This window comes from Papilio machaon, chromosome 14, assembly GCF_912999745.1.
Source record: "Papilio machaon chromosome 14, ilPapMach1.1, whole genome shotgun sequence".
Taxonomy (NCBI): Eukaryota; Metazoa; Arthropoda; class Insecta; order Lepidoptera; family Papilionidae; genus Papilio; species Papilio machaon.
This window is the reverse complement of record NC_059999.1, coordinates 6,926,670-6,939,790: the sequence shown is the minus strand read 5'-3', so window position 1 is coordinate 6,939,790 and position 13,121 is coordinate 6,926,670.

Sequence of the window (13,121 nt, the reverse complement as noted above, 5' to 3'; positions counted from 1 at the left end):
GAGAAAAGTATTATTGTCACTCTTTGAGTCACTTCAGGGAATCTCCAATAAATGTCTCCTTCAGTAAAAATTAAACGATTCTTAGTTTAGCAGTTATTTACTGACAAGTATTTCAATTTACTTGTCTTTCTAACAAGTTAATTGGCGAGTTTTAAATCAATTTACGTGTATCTCTTTAGACTTTAAAGGTCATCACTTTTTATGAAGTTAAATTTTATTGCATATAAGTCTGCGCCATTTTTTTTTTCATGAATTGTAAATTACAATATCCCAATTTATCAAATAGTAAAATTAAATAATTAAATGAATTGCTCATGTCACAAAAATATTCAAAATTTTATCTTTTTATGGCTATAACATAACTGTACATAAATTAAATGTGGAAAAAAAATAAGTTTATATGTGACAAGTAACTATAAGTTAGTTCTTAAGTATGTGTTTTGAATCTAATCATTTTTTTTTTAAATCGAAAATTTTCTTTTATTTTTAATGAAGTAATTAAACGTTCATGTTTCAAATGGTGACTATATTTATTTCCCTTTACAAAGTGAGTTAAATGTTCTAAATAAAATACATGATTTTTATTGAAAAAAATACACTAGATGGTAAAATTATTAAATAATATTATTGAGGCAGCCAATATGCACATTCTTCCTCTTTCAGCCACACATTTCTTCCCGAATTGCGTCCCATCACTTCTAGACCTAATAATTGTCTCTTCTCCTGATCATGTTGCTAAGCATGGTCAATGTGCTGCCGATGCTTTTTCATATCATGACCTTATTTATATGTCATATAAAATCCGACCTCCTAAGGCAAAGTCAAAATTTCTACTTCAGCGCAACTTTGCGAACATGAATCTTGATAAATTGAGAAAGGATGCCCTGAACACCGACTGGAACGTAATTTTCAGTGCCGAGACAGTTGATGAACAGGTGGACACATTTAATTCAATATTAGTCAACTTATTCGATATCCATGCTCCTATTCGTCCAGTGAGAATTCGCCACGCACCTGCACCTTGGCTAACTGAAGATATTAGAAATCTAATAAACAAAAAAAACAAAGCCAAGGCTAAATACAAGGCCAATCCCAGCGATGAAAATCGTGAAAAGCTTCGAATAGCTCGAAATCGCTGCAATATGGCGTGTAGAGATTCACAACGACGCCATATCCATAAATCTGTTCAAGATGAAGATCCTGCCAAGGTCTGGAAATTTCTTAGAAAACTTGGAGTTGGTAAGCAACAAAACTCTCCAACAGATAATACTGACTTAAATGGTCTCAATCTCCATTTTTCCTCTTCATCGTTCATAAGTAACATAGATAAATCGAACACCTTAAAATATCTTTCTAGTATACCCAACTCCAGTAACTGCTCTTTCAATTTTAGTCAATTCACAGATCGTGATGTCGAGAAGAGTATTCTATCCATTTCCTCTGACTCTGTTGGCGGTGACTGCATTAGCCGTAAGATGGTCATTCCTTTACTTGATATTCTTATTCCCATCATCAAACGCATCCTAAATTATTCAATTACCACCAGGTCATTTCCCAATCTATGGAAAGAGGCACAAATAATTCCTCTACCCAAAAAGTCCAAACCATCCTCTCCGTCGGACCATCGACCAATATCCATACTTCCGTTTTTGTCCAAAGTCCTAGAGCGCCTTGTCCATCAACAACTGAACTCCTTCCTCTCCTGCAACAATCTTTTAAATCCATATCAATCTGGCTTCCGTCCTGGCCATAGTACGGCTACTGCACTCTTGAAAATCACTGACGACATAAGATTAGGAATGGATGATCAAAAGCTCACGGTGCTGACATTGTTGGATTTCAGCAATGCTTTCTACACTGTGGATTTTGATATTTTACTTGCAATTATGCGCTCTCTTAACATATCTCCGGCTGTTATTGACTGGTTTCATAGTTACTTGTATGGGCGTCGGCAACGTGTGCGAGTTCAAGATAATTATTCCTCTTGGTGTAGCATAAATGCCGGCGTACCGCAAGGTGGCGTGTTGTCCCCACTTCTATTTGCAATTTTCATTAATTCTATAAGCTCTCAAATATCTTCTCTCTACCACCTATATGCAGACGATCTCCAAATATATAACCAGTCGACTTTAGCTGATTTACCAAGTGCTATAAATATAGCTAACATGGATTTGGCCAGTATTTCGCGTTGGGCTAAATCTTTTGGTTTGCAAGTCAATCCTGCTAAGACGCAAGCTATCATTGTTGGCAGCTCGCGTCTTATTAGTAAAATTGACTGGCATCAACTACCACCTATTATATTTGATGGCATAATAGTCCCGTACAGTGACACTGTGAAAAATCTTGGCCTGCTGATTGACCGTAATTTATGTTGGGTACCGCAGATACGGGAATTGAGTCGAAAATTGTTCGGAGCCCTTGGTTCTTTTCGACGTTTGTGTAATTTTCTTCCGATTCCTACCAAAGTTGCGCTTGTTCAGTCCTTACTTCTGCCTATACTTGACTATGCCGACATTTGCTATCCTGATCTCACAGAGGAGCAATTAAATAAACTTGACCGCCTTCAAAATGTTGGTATACGGTTTATATTTGGGGTACGCAAATATGACCACATATCCGAATATCGTGTAAAGCTCAAGTGGCTCCCAATCCGTCTTCGCCGGAATGCTCACATTCTTTCTACTTTATATAATATACTGTTCAATCCACTTGCTCCACATTATTTGAAAGAACGTTTTAAGTTTACATATCTCACTCATGACCACACCTTGCGTTCTAGTACAAACTTTTCTCTTCTTACTCCTTCACACACTTCTTCTTTCTACTCAAAATCGTTCACGGTTTACGCTGTGAAACTATGGAACTCCTTACCTCTCTCTATTAGATGCAGTAAAAGTATTGAATCATTTAAAAAACATGTCAAAGATCACTATCTGCAGCTCTAATTTGACTATATATTGCTGAAATATTGTATTAGTTTATTTTCTCTTATTAATATTTCTATTGTTTTTATTTTTATTTCTTATCACTGTTCATGTGCACCCTACCGATTTGGTTTACTTAGCTTAATTTCTACCCAAAGGTTGTCTGGCAGAGATCGCTGCTTAGCGATAAGACCGCCTTTTGTGAAAATCCTGTTGTACTTTCTTTTTATGTAACTCCATGATAGTGCACAATAAAGTATATTTGTATTTGTATTTGTATTTGTAAAATAATGTGCACAAATCTGTTATGATTGTCCACTCTGAAATACTATTCCAAAAACTAGTTGTCTTCCCTCTTATTCTCCACGAAAAAATTGAGATAACTTTATTTAGGTGAAGGTATTTTGTCAGTGAAAGTTTATAGTAATATCCTTTAGCCACATATTTTTTAATCGTGGGTTTCTGAGTCCAAAATCGCAGAAACCAACGGTTAGTCTCTTGATATATGCAAAATCGCTAAAGACTCAAATCATGTCATTTAGTAAATGTAAAGGAAGAAAATAACAAGCAAAGAGGCAGTTCGTCCGCAGAAGAAACTAGGATAAAATAATTCTTTTCCAACTTAAAGAAATTGTAACGAATGATAAAAACTTCCAACCTGTTGCTATTGCCGACTGAGATTTAAATAGGGCGGAACAAAATTATTGGGGCGTTAAGAACTCTCTGAAATTGAACAGATCATAAAATATTACGTACATTAAAAACTGTAATTTTCTTAAAATTACATTCTTTTTTTTGTATCACAAGGTGGGAAATAAGCAAGCTGCTATATGAATACATCTAAATAGTGAAAGTGAGAAGGGAAAGAGGACTAAAATTAGACCTCCGGCACCACACTCACCAGACCGAATACGGAATCGCTTCCACATGACGCCTGTCTTCTGTGTTTTCGTGCACCGGGAGATTCGGCCCATTTTACGAACAGATATTGTTGTTCCTGGCGTCTACCACTGTTTAAATATTCATAATCTCAGTTTGCATTTCTTAGTCTAAATACGAAGGAACTGCACAAGGACGAACTGGAAACACACAATTATATAGCTAATATCAATTTCTTTAGTAGCCAAACGTTTGTTATCCGAAAAGAACTATATATTTTAGTCACATTACAGGTCACTATTCTTCTGTACAGTACAACTTCTTTCCCACTGGGATAAGAAGCATTACGTATTCAATTTTACAAACTTTGCTTTGCTAGCCAGTAGTTCTGCAATGGTTTTATATTCTTTTGTTTGATTAAGATAAAGTTTAATGACTTTGTAAACGTCAGTTTATCAACGACGTTAAAGTGACTAGTAGGATTTTATTTTTTTATATCAAAAGGTGGCAAACGAGCAAACGGCTACCTGGATTCGCTGAAATAGCGAGGCGACTGTTGCTCATAGACATCCGCAAATGCAGATGCGTTGCCTACCTTTAATCAACGGAGAAGGGGACGCACAGAAAGAGGATATTTCTCGTTCCTATGCGTCCCCTCTTCCGCCAAATCCACTTGCCCTTCCCAACCTTTCCTAATAAGAAAAGGGTGGGAAAGTGAAAGAGGACTAATATTAGGCCACCGGCACCACACTCATCAGACGAAACGCGGAATTGCTTCCACTTCACGCCTGTCTTCTGTGTGGTCTTGGTATTTCACCGGTCGACACGGCCTATTCGTACACCCAACAAATATTGTCGTTGCTGGATCTATTACTGTTCTTCCTTCTAGAATTCCTCTTCTAGACTACAATGTCTCTTATATTTATTATTTTAAAAGAAATTATAGTTTAACATTTTATAATACTTTACATAATAATAAAGATTCTGAGCAATTATATAAGAAATAGAAACTTGAAAGTCAGGATAAGCCATTCCATAGTTCAGAAGTTACGCTTACCATTTACTTAATTAATTGTTTGTATTTTTCTCAAAAGTTTTCTGTATAAAATAGTATTATATAAATCTGGAAAACAAGGCTATTTTCAAACAATACAATTGTTAAGAGCTGTTTTGTAGGAAACCGCGAAAAGGTTTTGTTACGAAGTCCGCAATTTAGTTTTAATTGTACACGACGTAACTGACTGGGACACGTTTTCGCAAATTATAGTCAAAACTATTTGTACTGTATTCAAATATAACCTCAAAGCCATATGTATACATAAAAATATAACATAACTTGGTGTTCTAAAAGTCGCTTATTTAAAATTTCATTAGCTAAATAAAATGGTGACGAAAAAATATTTACCTCAGTTATTGTTATTGAAATGAGAGGTCTATTGTGAAATAATTATGCTGCCGAACGTAAATACAATTTTTGATCTATAACTTCTGAGATTTTAACAATCAGACTGCATGCAATACTTCAACTTCAATACATTTTATATTGAAATTAACTATAGTAAATATAATAGATACAAAAATTAATACGAAATGATGTTGAGTAACCTAGATATTACTCTTTCTACTTATACTTCAGGTGCTCGAAACAAGGCAACTAACTAGGCCGTTGTATCTCCACAGGAATGAAAGAGAAAATAAAAGGAAATCTTTTCAAATATGCATTACTTAAATCTATGTCAGGATTCTTTCGCTTTGAGCTCAGGTAAAATATTTAACGAAGTAACTGCAGTTGCATAAGATGTTTGCTTTTCAAACATTTCTTTTACATATGTGGTACATTAAAAGTGCATTTTTATTTTTTATTTTTATTTTATAAGTTGGTAAATGAGAGCGGCCATTTTAATTCGCTTGTTCGGCGATCTATCGCTGCCCATAGACATTCGTAATTTCATATGCGTTCTTTACCTCTAATCGATGGAGGACGCACAGAAAGACAACATTTCCCCCTACCTTTGCAATCCCTCCTCCATCAAATCTACTTCCTCATCGCATCCTCTACTTATAAGAAAAGGATGGGAAAGGAAAGAAGACTAAAATTAGGTCTCCGGCACTACACTCATCAGACGATTTATGCCTGCCTTAATTATGTGTGGTCGTGGTATTGCACCGGCCGTGCCAGCCGATTCGTGCAACAGATGTTGTTGTTGCTGGCGTCTACCAATATAAAAATTTTTAATACGAATATGTTGGCGAAGGAAAAATTATATTTTAATACATTTAATATAAAACAGGATAAAGTATATTTCTAAAATTGTATGGTTTTTTATTATATACTTACTGCTAAAAATTTTGCTCAATTTATAATACCATTTCTTCCTAATATTAACAAAAATTTACTAGCATTTTCATCTACCGTAAAGAACACCGTATAAATACAAAATGTAAGCTGATCGCCTCAACACTAAGCTGTTGCGGTAAAGCACGGAGAGAACTTTGTATATCTTATTTCACGTTCAATTTTCTTGCATTATCAACGTAATTTTCTAGCAAAGAGTATTAATATAACAAACTCGCTAAATAGAGCTTAGCAGTTAGTAAACTGAGGATTTATTCATACTTAAATATTTGCTGTTATAAAATAGCCAAAAAAAATCTGAAAAATATCGGCGAAAGAGCAAAAATTCCCATCGTCAAATCTTCTTCCTAACCCAGGAAATTGGCTAAATTACATTATATTGAATAGGATTACAATGTGAAATCTAGTGAAAGTAGGATAAATGTCTGGGGTCCGGAAACCAATTTACTTACAATACTGTAGTTAGCCTTTATTTAGTACTTTTATTTTTGTTCAAACGAAAAAAATTAAAAATAAGACATCATTTTAAACCTCTAAATACTAAATAATAGTACGAGGTATATGCATTAGAGTTTATATTAAGAAATCTTATCTTACTAATATTACAAATGCGAATGTTTAGATGGATGGATGTATGTTTGTTTGAAGGTATCTCCGGAACGGCTGAATGGATCTTAATGAAATTGGGTACAGATGTAGAACATAGTCTGAAAGAACACATAGGCTACTTATTAAGATTTTTTTTAATCCGTGCGGACGGAGTCGCGGGCGACAGCTAGTATAAACTTTACAACCCTAGATGGTCTTAACTGCAAAAAATATAACGAAAGAATGCCAAACAAATCAATACACCAAAAATAAATATCTCAAATAATAATAAAAAAGTTCCGTCTTTAACCTTTAACAACTTTCACTTACCTTTTTATTGTTATAAGTAGTACATAGATTAATTAGACGTAATATGTACATAAATTACAGGTAATTTCAATGGAAATTAACTTAAATCATTAGGTATTAAGCTTTCAGTAATGCAATCATTAAGTTAAATTGCTTGTCTGTAAACGGTAGATAAAATTCCAACAGTCATCAGTGTTTTCACGATTGTATAAACAAAATGTTAGATATTAATTATGATTTAATAATTATTGTGTTCACATTTTTAGGAATAAATTGTATCGTTAGACATCATCTCATTGTCTTTATCCCACTCTATGTAGGGTTGTCACCAAGTTTTGGTCTTTCAGTTAGATTTATCATTAATTTCAGTTGTCACTCCAATCATAAACGTCTCCACCATATACTCCGTGTGTATAATACCATTGTACTCCTCTACATATGATACCCATACCGCACTAATATATTTAGTCCTGATGTTAAGAACGTAAAGTAATTAAGTAAGTACACAATAATTATTTTCACAAAAAAAAATCTCAGACGTAATCTTTGAAGAGAATGTAGTCTATAATTTCATACGGTTCCTTCAATTATCGGTTCAAATTATAGCAGACTCTGTAATTATGAGTAATCATCGATAACGTAGGCGTAAGAGTGAGTTTTCACTGTCAAAACACCCATACAAAAACTTGAACAAAACAATATGTAGAAGAGAGATGTATCAGAAATGTGACTCAGAGAAATCTCTAATCTCTACCTACATCTATAAGGTAAAAGAGTACATATATGTATCGAATTAAGTAAACAGATTATTACTTCAATTTATAATAATTTTCGATATCTATTTTAAAAATGTAAAATGAATTTGTACTTCAGGATATCAATTTCTTTCGAAATACAATTCGCTTTCGAAACGGAGAAATTTTTCTCAATTATATTCTCTGATTCCTTATTCATTTGAAGCTTCAGATGAAAATTTTCAATTGAATTTCGAACTTCAATATATTTCTCATCGTTAGCAGGTTAACGCAAATATAATATCCGGCTTCAATACTCTATTTGTTTATTCATATTTCGTTTCTCTTTGAATTCATCTTTTTCCATTAAGATTGGCTTTTAATAAAATTGTATTAACAGTATTTGTTTATATTATTTTGAAATTAATACTAAAACGGAGGTCTTTTATTTTAACAAAAAAAAATTGTCTAGAAAGTTTAATAAAAGGCATTCCGAACTGAATAGACCTAAAAAAGTTTTTGGGTTTCACTCAGTGATCTCTATTATATTATATATATTATATATTATATATATTTTCATGTGTAATAACTTAATATTTAAATAACAATACTTTAATTATAGTTTTCTTAATTTTTCTTTTCAACTTATTTACAACTAGCTTTTACCCGCGACTCCGTCCGCGCGGAATAAAAAAAAAATGCACACAAGATAAAAAAGTTCCTACGTCCGTCTCCCAGTTCTAAGCTACCTCCCCATCAATTTACAGCTAAATCAGTTCGACCGATCTTCAGTTATAAATAGTGTAACTAACACGACTTTTATATATATAGACTAGCTTTTTCCCGCGACTCCGTCCGCGCAGGATAAAAAAAAAAAAAGAAAAGAAAACGGGGTAAAAATTATCCTATGTCCTATTCCTGGTTCTAAGCTACCTGCCCACCAATTTTCAGTCAAATCGATTCAGCCGTTCTTGAATTATAAATGGTGTAACTAACACAACTTTCTTTTATATATATAGATATATAGATTAACCATAAAATTATGAATTAAAAGTTATTTAAAAGGCTCGAGAAAATGTGTTCTAACAGATTATGTACTGTAACGGGAAATTTATTTGCGACAAAGGAAATTCCAAACCATATTTCGCTTGACGGGTCTTAGTTGGCGCCGGATTATCCGAATTGTTGAATATCAAAATGTCGACTGTACTGTGCGACGGTTTAATCTATTGATTTATATATTCAAATATTATCTTGACTTAGACACAAATACAAATTCACGTTTTAATTCAAGTCTCTTTAATACACGTCGGAGGATAACGTAATCGAATGTTAAAAATCTTCTAGTATCAATGCTCATCTTTGGGCGATCAGCAGTTGAAATTTATACGCAGTTACCGGTAAACGCCACTGGTTGTTTTCAACTGCTTGAAACAGTTCGATTATGGCTGTCTTAGCATAGTTACAAAATGATACCATATTTTTTACTAGAATAAGGATGTGAGATATTGGTTAATTACATTTATAGTACCTAAGCTGACTAACTCAAGTAAAACAAATTAACTTATATAGGAACGGCTAAAACACTCACGTATATATATCCGGTGTCGGCACCGACTAGTTAACAGTAGACAGTGAGCGACGGGCCGTGTCCGCGAAATAATACCAGTCCCACTCAGCCTAATGAAGGGCCCCCGGTGGGCTCGGAACTAGTCGGTGCCGACATCGGATATGTAAGTGTTTTAGCCGTTCCTATATAAGTTAATCTTAATGTCTCACGAAAGTTTGAGTAATCAATTAGAATCGCCAAATTAGTGAAGATACTTATACTAAATCTACGCTGAGAAACTCCTTTAGAGACCGACGTCTCTGTGTTCGGCAATTAGTGCCATACAAGAAAACGCATTAGATTTCTTGAATGCTTAAACACTATAGTCTTAGGAAACGAACTTTTTGACTTTAACGAACAAATTCCATCGTTTGTCGACTTGATCATTAATCGTTTGTAACAAACAAACAAACCGAGTCATAATTAAACGGTTATCCTTTGTTTGTGGAACAAGACTCAATCCCATGAGAAGCCGACAATCTGAAGTGCAATTAACAATTCTTTTGTGTAACAGCAACAGTAAAGCTTAGATATCTCAAATCAGTTATATCCGCAAGCTTTAATTAGATTCTTCATATTTATCTGTGCGTTATAAATTCATTTTTTATTTAAAATCGATGTTTGTCATCAAACATTGCAAATTAAATTTGATCCGCTTTCAGGTTATTTATTTAATTGAAAAATTGCATACATGTGAAAATCGCGGGACAATGCTTTATTATAATGACCATAGGAACTTTGTAATGTAACGACACAACCTCATCGAGACTTTTATATAATCTTATATGTTATTATAAATAAATATTGTTTAATTTGCTATATTTCATATAATTCTAGGTAAAATTGATATAGCTTTTGTTAGAATATGGGTTACGACAATACCTTACATCATTAGGCCGACTCTCTTTTGGGGAATTATAGGACGTAGTGAGCTTTTCTTATAACATTTGACTTCGTACTGAATACATGGTAACCTAGAGATCTCAAGTTTTTTAAGAAGAATGAGAACCATTATTTGTTTATTACTTCGGGCAAACAAAATGACTTAGAAGTAATTAGGCCGCTAGTGTCCCAATTACACTACACCAAGCACACGAAAAGAAACAGTAATTATCCGTTATTGCACGGTAGAGTATCAGTCGTAAATAAGTTATGTTCCATTAGATACAGTCTCTAATATCTTATGTTGATATTTTTTGTAATTTTATTCAGTTCCATTAAAGATAAGAATGTTGGTAAAGCTATTTTGGTAGCCTTTATAACACAAGTGTACAATTTAGAATAACTTGAAAATTAAAATGTACTGTTTATGAAAATAGGATTAATATTTCCACCCTAGTTAAAGGTATGTATCTGTGGTGTTTTTTATCTAAAGATTTTAAACACTAACAGCCAAAATCAATGTTGGATCTTGAACCATTATTGCTTAGTTATGGTATTTTGAATTAGAAGGAAAGAAAATATATTTATTGCCACACAAAAAAATGTAAAAACAAAAAAGAAAAAACACACACATACAAGGCACAAAGTATGGCAAAAGGGAGCCAGCTCAGCGAATCAGGGACAGACTAAACTGCCCCTGCGGTTAACATTTTTTTACTCTATTTGAATCAAATTATATCGATTTAAAATTACATTGTTGAGCGGATGATTAAAAAATTTTTGTACTACGTTTATAAATTTATTGTTACTTATACGCATATGAATAAAATTACGTTTTGTTTATCTATATTTTATTTAAAAACATACAATAAAAATTCTAAGAGCGGAAGGCAATAATCTTCACTAAAGTCAAATGTTGACTTCGGTTGACCGCTGACTCGAGCGACCGTCGAAAGCAAATTTGCAGCGGTTCCTTGCCTACGTTATATTACTACGGGAAATGTAAATATGGGAAATAAAATCTTCACGATTACTTCAACATTTCTAAATAAAATACATGTTTCTTTATTACTTTTTGTTAATAATAATCAATAGCTAAAGTTAATAAGGAGTCGAGAACTGTGAATAATTTATTTATAATTTTAATTATACCCTCATATAATAAAAAAAACATTAGGTCTGTAACAGAGTATGTAAAAAACTCTCGGGATGTTGCGAAAAAGTATGGAAATAATTCCATAGCGCGCATTGGAAAGTGATGAAATAAAAAAGTGATTGTAGCACCCCCAGGCCAAGGTATTTATGTTTTTGTTTTAGTCAAAATTTTTAATCTTAATAAAATTGTATTAACATTGTTTCCAACAATGTGGAATTTTAATCTTCAATAATATATTTTTATATTTATCCGCTTAACTTGGTTGAACTCGAGACATTTCATGAAGTCATTGAGTTTTACGTTTATTAAAGCCTTGCGGTTTATGCTTATTTGAATTTGATTACATACGTTGAAATGAACAGAAGCGTGGAACTCATAACCTGGTTAAACGAAGGTACGATTTTATATAACTCATAAAAACACATGAAGTTTTTAATTTAATATTTTAAATATGTATTTATGTGTTCATGTTCCTTGGAGTTAAAGAAAGTCAGTTGGGCATAAAATGTTGTGAATAAACTCGTCGTTGCATTGATAAACGGTCTAAAATGTAAGCAACGTTGGAACCTAGATATGTAATATATGAAACTGACTTCAAAAATGTTTTCAATTCCTATGTTTTTTTTATGTTGACATTACTTTAAAGTGACTTTATTGTAATCTAATACTGTGCTGTAAATGATTAAATAAAACCTGTTAATTACTTAATCTTATAAGAAATAAAACGATAAATAATAAATACTTTTCAAAAATACTTGAAAATTTTCATGAATACGTTCGCTTGTTAAAAGTTAAAAGCTTAAAACGCTCGACATTGTATGCATTCGCAAGAAATGTTAAATCACGGAATCGTAACAGTTTATACGTGAATACAGCGCTGTGTAAAAAGTAGGCATTGATTGTAGGTTATGAAACACTTTACTAATGATTTCCACTTTTGAATTGCTTGTATAAGAACATTTTTATTTATTTATTTTATTTATTCCATGTAACACTTGGAAAAAAATTACATTAGTTTTTTTTTATATAAATACAAAACTACACACACGCATTATAAATTTTGACATCTCTCTCATTCTGTTTGAAAAAGACAGAGACAACGAATTGTTTTCATGCACGAAAAATAATCATACACACTTTTTGACAGGAAAGTTATCATAAGCACGTTTGTTAATCTACATTTGATAATAAAATGTATCTCCTCTGGTTATCAGATGGTTGAAGGTCGATCTCACACTGGCTCTTAGACTATACAACGGTCAATAAGGTAGTCACTTATAGTAGACTGTTTGCATGTGATGAAAATACGGATTTGGCAATTTTTTATTTTTCTTTTAACGAAACAAAAGAGATACTTAATTAATAAACTATTGAAGTAGAAACTAGTAAAAGGAAATTAAAGGTGCTATGAGCTACGTATATAAGCGTTTTAGATTTTCAATACGATGTAAATGAAGCGTTCGTTAGTAAAGAGAGATCCAAACAACATTTGAATTCTAGTTTCCAGTGTCAGTTAATACAGGGAAAAAAATAGTGCTCCAATTTATAGCAAAAATATTTTAAAATTTTTTAAATTTTTTTATATTCGTCCGGTGTTTATCTGTTTTAAGATAAAAAAATAGTATAAAAGACTATTCAAGTGTATGAAAAAATTAAGTTGCAAGGATAAAGAATTTAAGCGTTT